Genomic DNA, 23,653 nt, shown 5'->3' with positions numbered 1-23,653 from the left:
TTCTTAAAGCTTCAACAAAAACACACCTTCAAGGGGAACCCGAAATTTCTAAGTGGCCTATAGGGGCTGAAATTAGTATCACAAGAAAGCTCTTGTGATGTAGGTTCAATCTCCCTCTTGGCTCAAGGTCAAAATCCTACTAAAACTATGTCAAAAGTGAGCTAAACAACAATAGTGGATTTCCATAGAGGAAGAAGCAGAAGGAGAAAAGGGAAGCATGGTCTGAAAAATTGGAGAGAGAATATGCAGAAAATGGTCTATTCAATGTCCCCTACATGTAGTCAAAAGGAGTTAACCACTAAAATGACCAAAATGTCCCTCTATGTCCACTAAATCACAATTAAGCCACTACCATGCAAAATTCAAAATGCACCCTCACATATATATCAAATAACATGTAAAACATTTAATTAAGTCCAGAGAATATTTTTTGTACATGCAATACTGGGTGTGGGATCCACACGGGGTCTCTAGACCAAAATTCTAAAAAATGTCGAAATGACTCAAAATATGTTTCTAAGAGTTCTAAACTCAAATAAATGTCCTAAATAAATCTTAGAACCCTCATGGCATGCTAACCAGTGCGTGATAAGAAAAACGAGACACAAAATAAAAAAATAAAAAAAAAAATTTAAAATAAAAAAATGTCAAAAAAAATGAAAAATTACAAAACGTCACAGATTCTATTTAAAGGGTCCATCACCTCACAAACAATGCATCAGTGGATCTTCATTCTAAATCTTGCTTCCTTATTTTATTTAACTTTCCTAGATTAATTCAACTCCCTTTTGTTAATTATTCTAATTCTTTTCATTAACTGTTTCTTTTTAGATTGCACTCCCTTTACAATATCTTCACATTATGTTCTCAATTACATACTATCTTAGTATTCATTTATTTTGATTTCCAGTAGCTACAACAACATTCTATTTCAATTCTTGTTAATTTAAATCCTTTTTGGTTAGATCCCACACATGAAAGTTGGATTTCTTTGTTTTATCAGTTGTCTCTTTTAAATCAATTTCAAAAGAGACTCAGTTTGACCTAGATCTCCAATCAAACCAAGTCCATTGGTTTTGGCACACTCGCAGTATACAATTTCTAAATTGGTAGGCTTTACCAATTTAAAGGGTCAACAATTTCTTAAATAGGTGTTCTAACTTTTTTGGGTAAATGATACATTGTCATTGAATGTGTTGCGTTATTCACTATTAATGAATGAGCAGTGATAGGGAACGCGAAATATAAAACACAAAAGTCCCTGAATCTAATGTGGCTAGCCACATCATACACTTTAAAAAATAGAAAGAGTTTCCGTATGCAGCAATATAATTGAAAGGGAAAAATAATAAAATAAAAAGAAACAAAAAATTGCTTGCCTATGTAGCACGGACATGGACACGGACACGGACACGATACGACACGGATACATCAACACGTCAAATTTTAAAAAAGTAGGACACGAGTACAGCGTGAACACGGCTACATATAAATAAAAAGATTTATTTTTATTCATTTATTCAGTAATAGTATTATAAAACTTTAATTCATTTATAATTTCTATACTAAGAGTTGCTCTAAAATGAATTAGAAAATGAAATGATGTCATTATTGTAATGATTTTTATATCATACATGTTGACCTTGAATCTAAGGTTTTTGATGATTATAATTCATTAATAATGTTCTATGTGTACTAATGTTTACCTTGAGCAAAATTACATATCAAAAATATTCATCAAGACAAGTCATTACATATTAAAGCTCAAAGGAAAAAGCATTACCAAGATATGACAAAGAGGAATAAAGATTCAAGAGAAGTTATTAAGATCTCATTAATGGGGTTAGCTAGGATGGTGAGCATCTTAGGAAACTTTGTTAAAGTTTGTATAAACACTTTGAAGCTCACACTCTCATAATCATGCATATAACTCATTCATAAGTCTAAGGAACATAGGACCAAGTTCAATATATCATCAAAACGTGTTCCTGAAAATGAAATTCCATCTTGGTCGACCGAAATGGAAGGATAACTTAAATCAGTTGACCGATTCTATCAAAAAGCTTGGATCGAAGTTTCTATGAAATATCGGTCTACCGAAACTCAGGACCACTATATTTTGGTCTACTGAACCTAGCAAATTAAAGAACATCACTTGAGTTTCAGACGACCGAAACTACAGAAGCAAATGAAACAGCAGAGCCAATTTACACAGAATGGTTTTAAATAATGGAGGAAGCAGTTTCGGTCGACCGAAGCAAAGGGAGTTTTTCATCGGTTTACCGAACCAAGGTTAATGGCCAACCTCAAACCAATTCGGTCAACCAAACCTCAAGGTTGTTTTATTTCGAACGACCAAACCTGCGAGAATTCAAAATTTGAACGGCCATTTTTCCTCGAACTGCGTGTCCAACAGTTGGAATACATATCAGATAGTTCTGAAAATCTATATAATGACTGGTTATCTTCATAAAAAGTTGTTACATTCATTGAGAAATACATTCTTGTAATCATAAAGCCTTTTATCATCATATACACACTTCATATCATAAAAGAGTATTGAGTTTCAATTTATTCATACATACTCTAGAGTGAGCTGAATCTTGTACTTTAGATCTAAGAGAGATCACCTTGTACTTAATCAATCTTGTTCAAATCTTGTAAGGGCTGGTATGGCCCAAGAAAGACTAAGAGAAGGTGTTTCTCTTAGCACTTAGAAGCAAGGAAGAGCTTCTTGTAAAGGTTTGCTCTCCACCCGCAAGGAGAAGCCATAGTGAATTGGGAAGTCTCAAGAGGGGTCTTGAGTCGAGGAATAGGAGTTTCTGAATCTCGCTAAAATCGCTGAGTATATGTTTGCAATCTCTATCTCTATTTCTTACATTTATTGCTTCATATTTTGTTTGATAAATATTGTCTTTTGAAGTTTAAAATTCAGATTACTTTCTTCAATATTTATCAAGGAAGTTAAGCTTTGTTCTATTTAGTTAATTAAAACCAAAAATTGACCTTAGTTTGCTTAGACTCTATTCATCCCCCCCCCCCTTTTAGAGTCTATATCTGGGTAACAATATATACCATTATTTCACTACTTTGTCATGATAGCGTTCATATTATTTTCAAGATTAGTGGGTAGACTTGTGTTAAAAATGTCCGAGAAGTATCCGAAAAGTGTCAGCGAAGTGTTTGGAAAGTGTCGGGAAAGTGTCCGAAATACTAAAATTAATTTTTATTTATGGACGCGTATATGAAGTGTCGGACACATATTCAAGGAGTGTCAGTGTCCAACACGGGTACGACTCCTTAGTAGAAGTGTCTGTGCTTTCTAGTTGCTTACTTCCTCTTTCCTCACAAACCGAGAAACTAAAAGGTCTCCACAATTACCGTGGGAGAGAGAGCTCTGTTACAGATCGCTTCAAGAAAAATAATCCAAAACCTTATCATCTTGTTTCTTGAAAGAGAAAAAAATACTACATCTACATCTAGAGTCTAAGCAAGATTGAAGGTATGATTTATGTTTTTCGAATCTAGATTTTCACTACTGTGTATTGTCTTTGAGTTGATATTTTTTCAAAGCTTTGCTGCATTTTGACATGCATATAGGCTACACTGTGATGTTGGGTTGGCTCTATGTTGTGTTTAAAGAGCTTTTTTGGATTCCTCATAGTTCCATGGTCACGTTGTTTGCTTATATGGCTTCTATGTTGTTTGCTTTTCTTTTTTCTTTTTCTTTTTATACTTCAATTGTTTGCAACATTAGCACCTTTGTGTTGGGACGTTTGTATTGGTGGGTTTGGGAACTCTGAAAATTTTATTCTATTTATTTATATATTTCGTACAAGATGGGATTTTATCCTCTGTAAGCCTTTTTAGACTTTGATAATACCCAAAAATAAAAAAATTGTTGGAACAAATTGTTGTTTGCAAACTTGAGATAGAGTTGCTTAATGATATGCCCCAATCACTATAATACCAACAAACTTCCATGTAATTTAACTTCACAACGACTATATAGAATAATTATCTATTTTAAGATATGCATAGAACATCAATTATAACTTGGTTTTGTTTTTCTTGTTAAATGAAGTATGTTATGGATCTCTTACATGATATGTATAGTTTCAATAGATTCTTTTTTTTTGTTTTTTGTTTTTTTCCCCCTCTATTATGGTTTCTTTGTTGCTTGTCTAGGTTGTCAATTTGACTAGCTGCGTAGGTTTAAATTTTCTATCAAGGTGAATATAATCACATTGTCTAAATTTCTTCATGTTGTCATTCTGACTTTCCTGACTATCTTATCACATTTTAATTTTAAGCAATGATAAGTTAGAGTAAATTTATTTCGCTTCTCTTACACAAGAATCTCAGCTTTTATGTGTATATGTTTTTTGGTTTACACTTTAGTGTGTGTGTGTGTGTGTTTTTTTTTTTTTTTTTTTGATCATTATAATAGGTTTATTAAAAATTATTTTGTATTTTTTGTGAAACAGTATTATGAAAACTATTTTGATGCATTATATTGTTGCTGGGAAGTGCAGGTTACTGCTCTTTTGCGTTTTTTGGGTGATTAATTACATCTTTGATTTTTCTAAGAAATGGAGAACAATTGTCACATGAATATGTCATTTAATTTGGAGAGCAGTAACAATGATAAAGTGAATGAGCAAGAGTTAGAAAATCAGTTAGTTAATGAGCCCAAGGTAGGGATGATTATTGAGTCTGAGGAAGAGATTTATGATTTTTATAAGAAGTATGCAAAACAACGAGGCTTTGGTGTAGCAAAAATAAGTGTAAAAAATAGCAGTGACGGAAAGTTAAGTTACTTTTCACTTGTATGTGCTCGGAATGGAAAGATAAAATCAAAGGTGAAAGACTCTTTTCATCCAAGGCCTTCAACTAAGACAAATTGTGGTGGTTGTCAAGCACCGAAGCCTAGAGATGCGCAAAAGATAGTGAATGTGCAATGTAGCAAAGTTTTACATTTATAAATGCCAGTACTACCATTAACTAAATATATATTAAGGGTGAGTAGGGATTGTTCCAAGGGATTGAAGGGCTACTAATAATAGAAACAATGCTTAGAGTTAGTAAGTCGAGTGATCAAAGGTAGGTTGTTTGGTTGATCATTCCAAGGGATTTAAGATTAAATAAGATCAATATAAAACAAGTAATTAAAGGATAGAGAAAACAAGAGAGAGAGATCTTGGAACTTAGAGATCACCACTAAGCATCACCTTTCATATACACTCAAAAAATAATTAATGAGGGGGAAAACATATGTTGCAACAATAGTGAGTGTGTGTGGTTGTTTTTATAAGCATGGATGACCAATTAAGTATATATTGTCTAAACAACACAATGAATAGCACAATACATCAAACTAAGTCCATAATCCTTCTTTAAGCTCACAATCCAAACACATCACATAATTAGAGAAATATACTACTTGCATTCATAAGTATGGAACATCAAACAACAAGCATGGATTGTCCTCCCATTTAACAACTAGGGTAGCAACACTACATATAAGCTAATGACATAGAAATTAAACTAATTAGACTAAGGGAGTGGCACAATCCATCAAGAAATGAGTATGAATCATCAAATAAACCACAAGAGCATTTTCTAGATCTATAGCATCAACAAACATAGACATGCATCAACAACACAAGAGATAGAGATAAACACATGAACATCTATCCTAGCATACATAGACATATGGATAGAATGGAATAATCAATTGGAAGAATTAAACCACACAAATCATTGAATAAACAAGATCTATGTATATAAATATGTCAAAACATGTATTGTAATGACCCGGTCTTTTTCTTCCATTTCCATTTTTTCTCAAATTTTGCGGATAATTTTTTTCCATTGTCTTTTCTTTTCTGTGGATGATTTTTTGTCACTTAGTGTCATCTCGAGTGCTCAGAATTGGTTTTTTGAGACTCTTTCATGTAAATTGACAACTTCCTTTGAGAACTGAGTCATTTTCGCATTTTTCGGTTTTGGACACTATGTGCTATTTCGTCTTTTCCCTATTTTGTCATTTTCTCTATTTCGTCTAATCTTCGTTTGTCAATTTTTGGCACAACCTTACTTCTTGTGCTCAGAGTTGGTTTTTGACTTCACGAATCCTTATCGTGAGTGGTTTCCACGAAATACGTATCTTTACTTTTGCAAGAAAGTACTCTGGTTGCTCCCAGTACCCATAGGGGCATGGATGCATAAATCTATGGAATTAATTTCATTTCTTGGGGTGTTTTTCATAAATATCTTTTGAAGATATTTTATTTCAGGGGTATCTAAGAAAATATCTTTTTGAAGATATTTTCATATTAGGGCAGTTTCGCAGTTAACCCTTTTTATAGGAGCCATTGTGCAATTAACGAAAGTTATTGCAAAATGTCTCGTCTGAAGCCTCGATCCTCATACGGGATTCATTTTCACTTTTTGTTGACTTGTAAATTCATAGAATTCCGTTCTGCTCGTTTTTCTCCGGTTTCAGAGTTTTTGGACCCAGTTGCTACCGAACTTGTTCGGGGCATAACTTTCTGTTCGAGACTCAGTTTTTGACTCCGTTTCTTCTGTTGTTCATATTTTCTCATTTTGAATCTTTTTTGTTCATGGAGTTTTGCTGTTTGAGCGCGTTTGCTAAAAATTCACTTTTCTGGACCCGACGGGGCACTTTTTGTGATTTACTATAAATAGGCGCCTTAAAGAAGAAAAATCAGATTTTCTTCTTCTTCCTCCTCTCCTTGCACGACCAAAGGCAGCCATGGATGCCCATGGAGCTGCCATCTTCTCTCTCCTCCTTTAACCTACTTTTCCTAAGTGAAAATCTTTCGGCCTTTGCATTTGTTGCTCGCCTCGTCGTGCTCTACCATTACCCCTTATTAGAAACCATTTCTGACCAAATTTTGAGTTTGGGATTTAGGCCAAGTTTGGATTTTCATGGGGTTTTTTGGAGATTCATATAGATCGTGTTGTCCCCGACAAAACCTAGGAGTTTCGTCGGATTCGGAGCCGTTTCGTTTTGATGGCTGTTGAGATTTTCATCTCAAATTCAGGTAGGGGGTGTCTTAGGATTATATTTGTGTTCTATTAATGATTATATATGCTTATACAACTTGTATGCATGTTTTGTATAAATCTTGGAATTTAATTTTAATTAATTTCTTTGTAAAGGATTTAATGCTCAAGGATATGTATGACTTGGAATTGAATTGTAACATGCTAGGAAATAATGCTTGGATATGTTGGTTAACATATATTAAATTTGGCTCATTTAATTAAGAATTACAACTTTTATTTAGTATTTATCTTTAGTGAAAGTTTAATTCACATGGTTGTATCGAGCATGAAATCAAGTTGTAATGTGTTATTTAAATAGGCCTTGGCATGTTCTCTAACATAGATTAAATTGAGGGTATTTGGAATTGTTTAAAAATCTAGAGGAAATTAATTAATTAGCTTGATTAATTTTGTTTTAAGTGCTTTGATCACTTAAATTGTCATTTGATGTTATATATGTGATGACTATGACATGTCCTTCAATATATATTAAATTGAGGTTATTTGGGATTAACTTGGAATTTATAGAATTTAACTATTTATGTCTAATTAAATTCTATTTTATTACTCCATGGATGTAATTGCATTTTGGAAGTTGTTTTTATATTTAAATCATGGATTTGGATTTGGTGTATGTTCACTTGATTACTTTTGAGTATTGGATAACATAATTGTTACTTTTATATTAATGAGAATATGTTTTTCCTTATTGAATATATTATTGCTATTTGTAAGGAATTGCACACTTTGTATTTGACATCTTTCATGCCATAGTAATTGTAGACTTTGAGCATGTATTGTATATGTTTCCAAAATTTGGGTTGTGCTTAGTAAATGGTTGATATCTTGTATATACATGTTGATATATATACGTTGTTGCACAATTTGTTGATTTTGGAAACTTGGGGATGTCGTTGTTTGGCTACGGCTAAGACTTGGTTTTAATACGAGGGATTGTCCCTCTATATAGTCTAGTGCGCACATAGGGTGGTTACCCATGGGCTAGTAACCCTAAAATAACTATGTTGTTGGTCTGATCCGGCGTGACGTCCGAGTATTCACTTTGTTTGATTTCGTATTTCATTTCAAGTTGATAACTAGATGATATCGTAACTTGTGGTTCCTTATTTGATTTCCTATTTTGAGTTTAAGATGTAACTTTGTGAAAGCATGTTTTGTGCGTTGTATTGGAAGTTCCATTGTCGGTTAAATTGCATTGATGTCATAAATTGTATTTTGATGTTCAAATATAGTTTAGGAATGATCCTATAGATTCATTTTGAACATAGACGTTAGGTGGCATGACCCGCTCTTGTTGTTTTCGTATTTTGGATTTCAAGTTGAAAACTTTGAGAATCTATATCTAGTGGCTTTGTATAACATGTTTCCATGTTGTTTGAATTACATGAACAATGTGACTATGCTAGAAATGATCTAGGTAGCTTAGGATGATTCCTGAGTCTCATTTGACATAGACGTTAGGTGGCATGAGCCCCTTTAACATGTTTCACCGTAAGGGAATAAAACTGTAAAATGCTAGGTCGATGCATGCTCATCTCCTACGAGTAGCTTTATGTTACTCACTCCTACGTTACTGGGGTATATTTCAGGTACCGGACTCAAGACTTGAAGATTTCATTGCCTTGGATCGTTTGGTAGCTTTATGTATTAAACTTGTATTCTTTGATTCTACGTATGTAAAGTGTACATCAGTACACTCCTTTTAATGCATTTGACATCTAGGACATGAGGCCAAGGGCCAAGCAAGTTTATATTTGCACTTGTATTCAATTGATGTCATATTTTGCTTGAAAATGTATTTTTATCAACTATGGAGGCTTTGTATGTTAAAACTTGTTAATGGAATGTAAAGAAGCTTTAGGCCATGTTGGTACATCTATTTTATCATATTGCATGCACTTGCATACTCACTTTGGCAAACAACACCATCCTTGATGAAACAAAAACTCTAAGTAGCATTTTTAGGGAGTTTTACCCTATTCTGTTCCAGGGCCATTTCGGGTATTTCACAATGCATTTTTTTTAATTTTTCCCCTTAGTTAACATAGAAAACTCAATTTTGAGGGGGGTTTCTTTTTTGTGTTTTTCCAGAAAATGCCATCTTGGCCCTCAAAAATCCATATTTGTCTAAAAAATCCTTGCTGTCAGGTTTTGCAAATTTTTAGTGCAAATGTACTTGGTACTATTCATCGACTTTTTTTTTTAAAAGTGTGACGATCGATCCGAAACTTCCGGGGGTCTTGTGGGTGTATTTTAAGATTGCATTTTCAATTTAGGCAATTTAAAAACCTCCCAAAACCCTATTTCCTTTCTTTGGGTAGCAGCTCGAAGAAATTTTTACCCCCTTGACCAAATTTTCTTGGGGGCTTTTATAATGCATTTTTTTTTTTGTTTCCGTCCGCGTTTGGTGTAGGAAACTTGATTTTAGGGGTAGTTTCTTCTTTGAGTTTTTCTAGAAAAGTCCGTTTAGATGCCCGTTTTCACTCTCAGTTGCAGCAGTAGTGGGTTGACGGCACTGTAGCTGTCACGGCCTTCGTCGAGCCGCCACGACGTGGATTTTGTTTTTGACCTTTCTCCCTCATCCGGACTCCAAATCAAGTGAATTTTTTTTTGAAATTGATTAATTTTTCATTGTCTATCCAACAGTATGCTTGGTTGCATCCAAATATTTCTGAATAATTATCAGTTTACCCCTTTTAGCTTTATTACTCGTTTTTCTTTGTTTTGTCGTTTCTCCTTCGTCCGGAATCTGAATAATAAAATTCTTGAGTCCATCATGATTACTTTTTCATTGTCTTCCCAGTGGTGTGCTCGATAACACTTGAATCCATTTTTTTACAAAATAACCATTTTGCCCCTAGGTTCCTTTTTGTCCGTTTTTGAAACGACACTTCCGTATTTGTTTTCCTTTGGGTTCCATGACCTCATTGAGGGTCATATTGGTGTCTTAGAGATGCATTGTATCTCTAGAGACCGTTGTTTCACCTTTCGCTTCCGTATTTTGGATCCGTTATCGGGTCATCTTTTGGTCATCACTGACGCACCGGGTTTACAAAACTTAGGCCGTCACAAGTGGTATCAGAGCTCCTAGGTTTGAATACCTTGGGACGACGGGTTTTGGGTGCATATCACATTTCTATTGCTTTGTTTTACGTGCTTATATGCTTCATGATAACATGTTTTGGTTTGATAACATGTTTAGGTGCTTATGTGCTATACGTGTTATGCTATCTGTTTAACTTGTTTTGATTCCAATATAAAGAGCATGACATATGATGTATGCTAGATTAGATTCACATATACATAACTGTATTTTATATTTGGCTTGACACGGGATTGGCCATTGAGACACGAGTTGAGGTTGATGGTGATTGTAGTCACGGTTGTATTGTAGTTTAGGTTATTGTTGACCTTGGTTTTGAGGTAGGTGGAGAGACACCTTTTGTTTAAGGTCTAGTGGAGTGAGCCATTAGGCACAACCGTAGTATTGGATTTGTTGATTTTAGGCCATGGTTAGGTTTTGGACCTTTTAGGATCTTTGGTTGTTTTGGAAGATTCCTCTGAGATTGTAATTTTCGTGGGCGAGTACGTTGTGGGCGGGTGCATGGCACTGTCATGCTACCATACTGGCAAGCTACGAGTGCAGTTCGGATGGAATCAGCGTTGGGTTTTGTTCCGACAGGTGTAGTCCTTTTGATCAATAATGATGATGGTTGTTTTGGGGATCAGTCGTAGTGATCGATTTGGTTGTCTGATTGTATGGCTAGAGTAGCCATTTCATTTAAGTTTTCCTTACGTGATAACGCTTTTGGGATCAAGTCGATTGATTGATGTTTTGGGTAGAGAGAGCATTGCATTGTTAGTGTCACTTATGGTGTCACCTTTAGATTCAGAGATGGATTGTTAGAGTCTTACCATTGTGGTAAAGGCTCACGTTTGTTTTGAGAAATGTTGTTTTTGCGTTGGTTTTTGGAGACAGTTATGGCTAGGGCCGATCATTCCTTCTACCTAGACACTCTAGACACACTAGGACACGATGTCCATAGGGTTCATTGTTGCATCACTTTTGTTTTCTACAGTTTCATTTACTACCATGTTAGTAGTATGATTTATGTTATTGCGATGCATGAGTAGTTGGAGGTCTATCCACATTTGCTTTCTTGTTATGTGGCTTTAGCATGCCTTCTTTATATGCTTAGAGATACCATGTTGTTACTGCATTTTTGTGACATGACTTTTGTGCTTACGTGGAGACGTGCCGCATGTACCTTTGGTTTTATCTATGTGAGTAGATTTATTTATTTGGTAGTTGCATTCCTTGTCATATGCATGACTTCTGTGTTTGATTATCTTTTCTGTTTCCCTCAGTCGTACGTAGTGTGTCCGATTTTGTTGTGAGATTCCTTGTAGAGGAGTTGTCACATTTGTTTGGTCTTGAGCTGTCCATTTTTTTAAGGTGGGAAGTGGGAGAATGGGATTCCTCTTCTTTCTTGGTTCGTGGTTGGGACTTCACAAGGAATGAGTCTCTTCTCTTCGTCGCCTTGTGCGCAGTTTTGGGTGGTTGGTCCGTGAGGATCATCATTGTCATTTTGAGTCTTTAGCGAGGATTTGATGGATTTTGGTCGACTTACTTTCATATAGGGGGTGAAGTCTTTGACCTTGTTGTCATTCATTTCAGAGGTGGAGTTGTGGTGTTATCCTTCTTAGGACTGGTGGTTTCCTTTCCTTCATGTCTTTCCTTGGGGAGTTTTGCCATGGTTGTTGAAGGAGTTGTGGTGCTCAGAGTGAGTTGATTGGTGTGAGATCATTTTACAGGGACTTGCGTCCATATCATTAAGGATTTATTTAATTCGTGAGGTGAACTCGCTACTCTTTTGAGAATGTCCTTTGGAGACTTGTTTTGTTTTTTTTGGCGACCTAGATGTGGTTGACCCTTAGGAGAAGTTTTGAAAGATCGCCGTTGGATTTGGCTTGTTTATGGAGTTTTCTCGTCCTAGTTATGGCTATGCATAGTTTTGAGGAATTGTAGTTCCAGTGATTGATTGTGAATTGAAATTAAAGGATTTTGATTCAGCTTGGCGATGCCAAGCACGGTTTTGAGAGATTCGTTTTGTGACTTTGGTTGTCAGGATTTGATGTGTGTACCACTTAGTGGACTTGTATTTCGAGGATTTGGTCATCCGTAATAGGGATTTTGATCCGATGTTTGATTTCAGTGTGGTTTTGTAGTTGATCTGTTTCAGGATTATATCTGGGATTTTAGAGATGATGTTTTGCTTGTTAGACTTTGGACTCTTGATTGAGGTTGTTAATAAGAGTATTTTGAGGCGTTGGAGTTGTTGGTTTTGTTGTATTGAGGACTTAGGACCTTAAGCTTAGCGGTGCCTATGACATTGTTGTCAGAGTTTTGGGATTAGCTATCCCAACTCTCACAAGATGCCTGGTTCCCGTAGTGCTTTTGGTAATGATGATTCACGACATTGATGTCATTTGTATCGAGAGGTTTCATGGGTAGACCTAGTGAGGGGCAGGTTATGAATTAGTGTCTTATACTGTCATGCTACCTTACTGACGAGTAAGTGTGGGCGGGTTCTGGTCGCTATTCGTACTGCCACCTTGTCCTTGTTTTGTACTTTGATTTGATATGTGATGATCTTGGAGTTCTTTTTGGGTTGTTTTTGGATCGGTATGATGGTTCATCAGGAGAAATGCTTACGGTTGTTGTCTTTCGTTCCTTTGTCTAGCGTTGGGTTCTGTGAGTGACCTTTGACTTGTCGTGTGGCCATGCGGTCATTTTTCTTTTGAGAGGTTGTCCAGTCGTAAGCACGTGGGCGCAAATGTCATTGGCGCAAATGTCATTGGCTTGAGCGTTGTCTTTCAGCCTTGGGGTTGTTTTCGTTGCATGTTGTTTGGGGTACTCAAAGATGTACTCCGTAGTTATCCTAGTTTTGCCTTTTGTTTTGTTGGGCTGGATTTCGGGGATGAAAACCCTTTAAGGTAGGAAGGTTGTAATGACCCGGTCATTTTCTTCCTTTTCCCTTTTTTCTCAAATTTTGCAGATAAATTTTTTCCGTTGTCTTTTCTTTTCTGTGGATGGTTGTTCGTCGCTTAGTGTCATCTCGAGTTCTCAGAATTGGTTTCTGAGACTCTTTAATGTGAATTGACAACTTCTTTTGAGGACCGAGTCATTTTCGCATTTTTCATTTTTGGACACTATGTGCTATTTTGTCTTTTCCCTATTCTGTCATTTTTCCTATTTCGTCTTATCTCCATTTGTCAGTTTTTGGCACAACCTCACTTCTTGTGCTCGGAGTTGGTTTTTGACTTCACGTATCCTTATCGCGAGTGGTTTCCACGAAATATGTATCTTTATTTTTGCAAGAAAGCACTCTGGTTCCTCCCGGTGCCCATAGGGGCATGGATGTATAAATCTTTGGAATTAATTTCATTCGTTGGGGTGTTTTTTATAAATATCTTTTGAAGATATTTTATTTCAGGGGCATCTAAGAAAATATCTTTTTGAAGATATTTTCATTCTGGGGCAGTTTCGCAGTTAACCCTTTTTATAGGGGCCATTGTGCAATTAACGAAAGTTATTGCAAAATATCTCGCCTGGAGCCTCGATCCTCGTACGGGATTCATTTTCACTTTTTGTTGACTTGTAAATTCATAGAATTCCGTTCTGGTCGTTTTTCTCCAGTTTTAGAGTTTTTGGACCTAGTTGCCGCCGAACTTGTTCGGGGCATAACTTTCTGATCGAGACTCAGTTTTTAACTCCGTTTCTTCCATTGTTCATATTTTCTCATTTTGAATCTTTTTTATTCACGGAGTTTTGCCGTTTGAGCGCGTTTGCTAAAAATCCACTTTTCCGGACCTGGCGGGGCACTTTTTGTGATTTACTATAAATAGGCGCCTTAAAGAAGAAAAATCAGATTTTCTTCTTCTTCCTCCTCTCCTTGCACGACCAAAGGCAGCCATGGATGCCCATGGAGCTACCATCTTCTCTCTCCTCCTTTAACCTACTTTTCCTAAGTGAAAATCCTTCGGCCTTTGCATTTGTTGCTCGCCTCGTCGTGCTCTACCATTACCCCTTATTAGAAACCATTTCTGACCAAATTTTGAGTTTGGGATTTAGACCAAGTTTGGATTTTCATGGGGTTTCTTGGAGATTCATATAGATCGTGTTGTCCCCGACAAAACCTAGGAGTTTCGTCGGATTCAGAGCCGTTTCGTTTTGATGGCTGTTGAGATTTTCATCTCAAATTGAGGTAGGGGGTGTCTTAGGATTATATTTGTGTTCTATTAATGATTATATATGCTTATACAACTTGTATGCATGTTTTGTATAAATCTTGGAATTTAATTTTAATTAATTTCTTTGTAAAGGATTTAATGCTCAAGGATATGTATAACTTGGAATTGAATTGTAACATGCTAGGAAATAATGCTTGGATATGTTGGTTAACATATATTAAATTTGGCTCATTTAATTAAGAATTACAACTTTTATTTAGTATTTATCTTTAGTGAAAGTTTAATTCACATGGTTCTATCGAGCATAAAATCAAGTTGTAATGTGTTATTTAAATAGGCCTTGGCATGTTCTCTAACATAGATTAAATTGAAGACATTTGGAATTGTTTAAAAATCTAGAGGAAATTAATTAATTAGCTTGATTAATTTTGTTTTAAGTGTTTTGATCACTTAAATTGTCATTTGATATTATATATGTGATGACCATGACATGTCCTTCAATATATATTAAATTGAGGTTATTTGGGATTAACTTGGAATTTATAGAATTTAACTATTTATGTCTAATTAAATTCTATTTTATTACTCCATGGATTTAATTACATTTTGGAAGTTGTTTTTATATTTAAATCATGGATTTGGATTTGGTGTATGTTCACTTGATTACTTTTGAGTATTGGATAACATAATTGTTACTTTTATATTCATGAGAATATGTTTTTCCTTATTGAATATATTATTGCTATTTGTAAGGAATTGCACACTTTGTATTTAACATCTTTCATACCATAGTAATTGTAGACTTTGAGCATGTATTGTATATGTTTCCAAAATTTGGGTTGTGCTTAGTAAATGGTTGATATCTTGTATGTACATGTTGATATATATACGTTGTTGCACAATTTGTTGATTTTGGAAATTTGAGGATGTCGTTGTTTGGCTACGAATAGGACTTGGTTCTAGTACGGGGGATTGTCCCTCTATATAGTCTAGTGCGCACATAGGGAGGTTACCCATGGGCTAGTAACCCTAAAGTAACTATGTTGTCGGTCTGATCCGGCGTGACGTCCGAGTATCCACTTTGTTTGATTTCGTATTTCATTTCAAGTTGATAATTAGATGATATCGTAACTTGTTGTTCCTTATTTGATTTCCTATTTTGAGCTTAAGATGTAACTTTGTGAAAGCATGCTTTGTGTGTTGTATTGGAAGTTCCATTGTCGGTTAAATTGCATTGATAACATAAATTGTATTTTGATATTCAAATGTAGTTTAGGAATGATCCTATAGATTCATTTTGAACATAGACGTTAGGTGGTATGACCCGATCTTGTTGTTTTCGTATTTTGGATTTCAAGTTGAAAACTTTGAGAATCTATATCTAGTTGCTTTGTATAACATATTTCCATGTTGTTTGAATGGCATGAACAATGTGACTATGCTAGAAATGATCTAGGTAGCTTAGGATGATCCCTGAGTCTCATTTGGCATAGACGTCAGGTGGCATGGGCCCCTTTAACATGTTTCACCGTAAGGGGATAAAACTGTAAAATGCTAGGTCGATGCATGCTTATCTCCTACAAGTAGCTTTATGTTATTCACCCATACGTTACTGGGGTATATTTCAGGTACAAGACTCAAGACTTGAAGATTTCATTGCCTTGGATCGTTTGGTAGCTTTATGTATCAAACTTGTATTCTTTGATTCTACGTAGGTAAAGTGTACATATGTACACTCCTTTTAATGCATTTGACATGTAGGACATGAGGTCAAGGGCCAAGCAATTTTATATTTGCCCTTGTATTCAATTAGTGCCATATTTTGCTTGAAAATGTATTTTTATCAACTATGGAGGCTTTGTATGCTAAAACTTGTTAATGGAATGTAAAGAGGCTTTAGGCCATGTTGGTACATCTATTTTATCATTTTGCATGCACGTGCATACTCACTTTGGCAAACAACACCATCCTTGATGAAACAAAAACTCTAAGTAGCATTTTTAGGGAGTTTTACCCTATTTTGTTCCAGGGCCATTTCGGGTATTTCACAATGCGTTTTTTTCATTTTTCCTCTCAATTCACGTAGAAAACTCAATTTTGAGGGGGGTTTCTTCTTTGTGTTTTTTCAGAAAATGTCATCTTGACCCTCAAAAATCCATATTTGTCCAAAAAATCCTTACTGCCAGGTTTTGCAGATTTTTAGTGCAAATGTACTTGGTACTATTCATCGACTTTTTTTTGAAAAGTGTGACGACCGATCCGAAACTTCCGGGGGTCTTGTGGGTGTATTTTAAGATTGCATTTTCAATTTAGACAATTTAAAAACCTCCCGAAGCCCTATTTCTTTCTTTGGGCAGCAGCTCGGAGAAATTTTTACCCCCTTAACCAGATTTTCTTAGTGGCTTTTACAATGCATTTTTTTTGTTTCCATCCGCAATCGGGGTAGGAAACTTGATTTTAGGGGGGGTTTCTTCTTTGAGTTTTTCTAGAAAAGTCCGTTTAGATGCCCGTTTTTACTCTCAGTTGCAGCAGTAGTGGGTGGACGGCACTATAGCTGTCATGGCCTTCGTCGGGCCGCCGCGACGTCGATTTTGTTTTTGACATTTCTCCCTCATCCGGACTCCAAATCAAGTGAATTTTTTTTTTGAAATTGATTAATTTTTCATTGTCTATCCAACAGTATGCTCGGTTGCATCCAAATATTTCTGAATAATTATCAGTTTACCCCTTTTAGCTTTATTGCTCGTTTTTCTTTGTTTTGTCGTTTCTCCTTTGTCCGGAATCCGAATAAAAAAATTCTTGAGTCCATCATGATTAGTTTTTCATTGTCTTCCCAGTGGTGTGCTCGATAGCACTTGAATCTAATTTTTTACAAAATGACCATTTTGCCTCTAGGTTTCTTTTTGTCCATTTTTGAAACGACACTTCCGCATTTGTTTTCCTTTGGGTTCTGTTACCTCATTGAGTGTCACATTGGTGTCTTAGAGACGCATTGTATCTCTAGAGACCGTTGTTTTACCTTTCGCTTCCGCATTTAGGATCCGTTATCGGGTTATCTTTTGGTCATCACTAACGCACCGGGTTTACAAAACTTAGGCCGTCACATGTATTACAACACAAATCCCCTCAAAAATACATACATTAAGGTAAAGAAAGCGTGCTTAGGGCTAACTCTAGCCCCAAGAGGATGTCTAGCCACTCACGAATGATGTCCTCTAACCCTCAAGGGCTATCTCCATGGTAGAAGTGCTCTTCTTCTTGAGGAAGATGAAAAACCTCTCACGAATGTCTCTAGACTCCTCCTTTCTTTTCTTCCTCTCTAAGAATTGTATCTCTCTACTCTCCAAAGTATATCAAAAACTATCTAAGACTATCAAAAGAGCTTGGATCTTTGGAAAATGACAAAAGAGCTTGGATCCATCTTGGAGAGTCTAGATCAATGAACTTTAGATCAATCAAAGTATTCTTGAGATCGATTGAATTTGCTGAATTTCCACACTTTGCTTCAATCTGTTTCACCTTTGCTCCTTTCTTCCATCCAGCTTGAGTTAGCTTCTTTTAAGCTCTTATTTGGCTGAATTAGCTTATTTTGGGAATAAACACCTAAAAAGGGCAATAACACGAAATTAGTCTAAAACGGGAAAGTAAGATAAATAAAGGCCCTAGAATACCTAAGCTTAAGGGGTTTAAATACGCACTTTTCAGCGCTCATCAAATTGTAACGCCAAAATTAATGTTATAGCTAAAGATGATGGTGTTGGGATTTATATGCCCTAGTATACCAAATTCCTGTTTGGATTATAGTGACATATGTTCCTGACATATCTGAAATATTTATGATTTATATAATTGGTGAATTCAATGTATTATGTTTCGATTCATTATGAAATTGATAGTGTCCATTTGATTACAAAAAATATTTATATATGTATATGATGGCGACCATACATGAATATAAATAGTAATCATAAATTGTTTATAGTCAGTAGTTATAGATAGACTCATTATTAACTAAGACTTGAACTGGATTTGTATTAGGTTGAGATATATTGCGAGAGTCGTCATATGTAATTTCTCCCTATCACCGTCATGACATTTGACTCTTAAGTATAAGAGAAATATAGACTCTTTTATTAATTAGTAATAACTTTGATTTGTTCGGCAGATTCTTCAGAATCCATAGACCGGTACTTTGGGTAATTATGTAATTAATAATTAGAGGGTTATATTTTCAATATTTGCATCATTGCTACTTGTATTTATTTTGTATTGATTATGGTTGATCACAAAGTAAATTCGAAGGCCTTCGGGTGTTTTTAGACAAAATGATTTATTATATATTTATTTATTTAAATTATTATTTTTGTCAAACAAATGTTTTATTGTGATCAAGCCGGAAATAATCAAAGGTACCAAAATAAATATATTCATTAAGTAGTCGGATTGATGACTTTATTTATCCGATAAGTAATTATACATAGAGGGATCAAAGTGTAACATTGACTTAGAGGTTATTTATTTTCATTTAATTTCTTTTAATGGAGTAGAAATTAATTGAATTGGGTCCATGGATCGGGTCAATTATTAATTCATTGTAGCCAAAAAAATAATAAGCCCAAAGGATTCTCACTCATAGTTCAACTTGATATTGGAATTCTATTAGATTTGAGATATGGTAATTAGAGATTGAGAAGGATTTATTGTTTCCTTTCTTTGTCATTATGTTGCCTATATATAAATGGTTTATGTATATTTTAGGTGAGACTTTTGGAAGAAAAAAGAATATTTTCTCTCTCTATAATTTTAGGGTTAGTGTTCTCATTTAATAGAGGCTCCCACAATCCTAATTTTCCAAGGTCATTCATGGAAGCTTATGAGTGATTCCTAAAGGCAAAACCATTACCAAGAAGATGGAGATCCAAGGAGAATGTGTAATACCCCTAATTTTAAAAAGGATATTCCTGGTATTTAATGGTATTTAATTTATTATTTAAGTGCATTTTATTTGATTATGTGTCATTATTTTTTTATTAGGTGCTTAATTGTTTTCTTTTGTGGTGATTTAATTTATTTAAATGATATTTATTTAATACCCCTAATTTTAAAAAGGATATTCCTGGTATTTAATTTATTATTTAAGTGCATTTTATTTGATTATGTGTCATTATTTTTTTATTAGGTGCTTAATTGTTTTCTTTTGTGGTGATTTAATTTATTTAAATGATATTTATTTTTAGTTATTTGATTGGAATTACTTGTTAGTATTTTAATTATTTAATTGGCGTTAGTGTTTTAATTATTTAATTGGCGTTAATGGTTTAAGTGTAATTGGTTTAATTATTCTATGTGTGTCTTATTTTATGTGTGTCTTATTTGGTTTAATTGGGTTTACTAATTATTATTTTGTTCAATTAGATTATTTGTTAAGTATTTAATGGTGAATAGGGTAATTTGGTAAATACATCTAACTAGGGTTTTAATTACAGTATAAATTAGGGTTTTATTTTATAACCGTCGTAGGTTTCTACGTTAATTGGATGGGCGGTTAAGATTGTGAGTTGGATTTAAATGAACCTAGGGTTTAGGAAAACTCTATAAGTATAAGGTAGACGTCTGTGTAGGGTTTTTTTTTAAACAAAGCACACGTTTTGTGGAAGTGGAGAAGGAAAAACGCAGTTTTTCACATTCTGCCAATGTTTGATCAAAGTTCCGATTCCGCTTTGTCCGTGGTCCGATCGAGCTAAATTTTGGAGGAGAGGTTCACGACTCAGTGACGCACAATCTGAACGGTGGAGATCAGAGTTTGACCTCAGGAACAGTGATTCGTACTAGTGAACAGTAACTGGGTCGCACAGGTTTTTTTTTCCATTCTGCCCAGATTTCATCAAACATCCGATCCTGCTTCGTCCGTGGTCCGATCGAGCTAAAATTTGGAGGATAGGTTTACGACTCAGTGTTGCACAATCTTAACGGTGGAGATCAGATTTTGAGTTCGAGAATAGTGTTTCGTACCCGTAAACAGTAACCGAGTTTTGGAACTCGCCGGGATTTTTTAAGAAGACGACGTTGAAACTTTGAACAAAAGTTTCTGAGGCAAGATTCTATCCTTACTCTTTCCCTTAGGCTTCATACTCTTTGCACTCTTAAATGATTTCAGGATTAATGAAGATTAAACTAAACTAAAATGATATCTGTTTTGCTATGAAACTGGTAGTTACAGTAGTGTTGTATGCTTGTTCAACCTAGACTAAGTATGTTTGTTGATGCATTGTGGTTCTGTGGTTCACGTTTTTCCTTACCACTGCTAGTATAAATTATTGGAAGGATGGGTCTAGATGATAGCTATCTTAACTTCTGTAATAGCAACTGTTGGAACTTAAATACTAGGAGGATTTGAGTTTAACACTAGATCGGTTTTGTGGAAAACTATAATTTGAGCATGTCTACATACATACTGTGAATATTGTTTTGATGCTTACATTATCACAGTTAGTATCAACTGTGGAGATTAGGATTTTGTGATACATACCCTACATATCTGTATGTCATTTGTAAGGTGTTAAATGGAAGTTTTAATTAATTCTGTCTTTATATCAGACTAAAGGGAACAACTTAAATTGGGCATGTATATGTTGTTGTTGTAACCCTGTTTATCAATGCTTATTTTATCACTACTAACATTGAATGTTGGATGTTGGAATTTAGTTGATATATACTTGATTTATTGGTATTATTGACTACTGGAGGATTGGAATATAGGCACCGGTATGGGACGGTGGCATACTAAGGATGGGTTTGGTTTTTAAAACAATACCATTACCCACCTACTTGGAATAAGGATGGGATTAACTAAAAGTTAAGTCCCGTGGATTTGTATTGTCATGGCAACTACTTGTTGAGCGGCAATACCAGGGATTTTGGATTGATTTTATATATGTACTGTTATGGTGCCTCGGTATGAGCTTGAGCCTCAGGACCGATGGTTAGGGAGCGTATATGCATCGGGATGTGTAGCTAGCTACGATGGTTGGAGGTGTACCCTGTTTAGGTATAGGTACATATACCCACTTCGTGTGCGTTTTAGCATGTTACCTCTATTCAGGTTGAGACCGGCCTGTAGTCCAGTGAGAGTCCTTTAGTGTGACTATATATATATATTTACGGACTATTAGCTATTGTTGAATTGTTTAGGATGTACATGCGTATCGGGCCTCTGTTTGGATTGTAGTAGTATAGAACTTGCGTGTGAGCCTGACCCACTTCTATTTTTCAAGTACACGACAGTTCCAGGCTTAGACGTGTTTGTGCTGAGCAGAGGTCTCTATTCACTCTTCCGACGATGTCGGGCTCTCTCTATAGTTTTATTTCTGGACGTTTATTACAGTTGTTCTATCTTCCGTTTGGATGTTTAATAGGGGTCCACTAGAGATGGATTCTCAAGTTGTAAACTGATGGAGTTTTGGAGTTTGGGTTTGATGGATTTTAATAATTATAATATTTTGCGGATTCTATTTTTAGTTCCTTCCAGCTTTAATTTCATTTCTTAATTTATTTTGTATTCCGTGTTCATTATAAAATATTAATTATTTGATATTCCCTCGGGTTTAGGCCTGGGCCTGATCAACCCGTGTCTCGGATCCGAGGGGTATCACAGAAGGCATCTAGGAAAGGGATCTACAATAAGTGAGAACATTCACTTTAGAGGAGAGATCTAAGGTTTACTCAAACCTTGATGTAAGTATTCAATCTATTAATTGAATGATAAATCATATTTTATTTTTACATAAAACTTGTCTCTATGTAATGAATCAAGATCTATGTATGAAAATCCCTTCAAAAGTTTTTAAAACTTGCACGTTTCCCAATAGTTGTATCAGAGCATGGTTTGATTCATTACTAGAGATCATGTTTTTCTAAAAATCATCATTCATGGATCCAAATTTATATATGCATATGCGTATTTGAATATATGATCATGATGTATGTATATTTGTGAATGGATGATAATGTATGTTTAGACCATGGATGGAGCTTATAGGTTAAATATAATTTTATTTTTAGATGAATGTAATTAAGGCTTTGATTTAGCCATTAGAAAGGTCAATGATGTAATTTAATTATTTTTCCATTGTATGTCATATGTATAATTATTTTCAAAGCCATGTAATTTTCATCAAAGGGTACTATGAAGCTTCAAGAAGGTCCAAGAGAATTAAATAAGGTCCCTGGAATTTTTTTTGGATATTTCTAGAATTTTTCCAGATTTTCTAATGACTTTATTTAATTTTTAACGTATTTTCTACAATTTCCAGTGACCAGAGTATCACTGGCAGCAAGGATGGCGCCGGAGGAGGGCTGCATGATCCGGTGCAGTGCGATACATTGTAGTACCGTGCCCTCGGATCCATATCTATTGGATCTAGGGCCCGAATCAGGTGCGGCGCACCAAATTCAACAAGGTGCGTGGAATCACGCGTTTAATGAGGTTGATGCACCTTCCAGGTGCGTACATGCGCGTGGAGGCGCGTGGTAGCACTTGGAGGCCCGTGCCACGCGCTACTGCACCCCCCAGGCGCGTGCGGGGTCCTTCGGGCTCGTTTCAAGCGCTGTTTTGCTTCTCCAGACACGTACCAGCTTCCTACAAGTGTTAACAAGCCATTGGTGGAGGCCAGTAGAACAAAAATAGTATTTAAATGTTAAAAGCTGATTCCATTGGCCATTTTATTTGTTTTTGTCTGTTATTTAAATGATGCATAGAATAATTAATTGCTGATTATTATTATTCATGCATTGGATCCATGATTTTTATCTAAATGACTTGATTTATATTAATTAAATTATGATAATTAATTGGATTTGATTACTAATTAATTAAAGGGCATTTATTAGAAACAAAAAAATTATTTTTGTAAATTATTTTTAAAGTGTGCCTCAAATTAAATATAGGTGAATCATTTAAAAGTACAGATATTTTCTAAATTTAATTGGATTAAAATCAAAGCGTTTTGCATGCATTAAATCATGAATTGAAAATCTTAATTATGAATGATTAAAAATTGAGTGGGAGCGGTGATTTTTATACATTATCCCATGACTTTCGTTATTATAACCATTGTAATCAGATCTTCAAAAAAAAGGCCTCACGCATGATTTGAAGAGTCTAAAAATTACAAAAATGGTTATCTCATGAAAATAAAATATTAAATGTTCATTGTAATTAAATCTTTAAAAACAAGGCCCTACGCATGATTTAAAGAGTCTAGATTATAATGACAAGATATTTAATGTTTTATTTTTTGTTGGA

The sequence above is a fragment of the Cornus florida genome, unplaced genomic scaffold, assembly GCF_030987335.1.
Source record: "Cornus florida cultivar Cherokee Brave unplaced genomic scaffold, ASM3098733v1 CherokeeBrave_3.0.0_Hap2_Chr03, whole genome shotgun sequence".
Taxonomy (NCBI): domain Eukaryota; kingdom Viridiplantae; phylum Streptophyta; class Magnoliopsida; order Cornales; family Cornaceae; genus Cornus; species Cornus florida.
Note: the sequence above shows the minus strand (reverse complement) of the source record.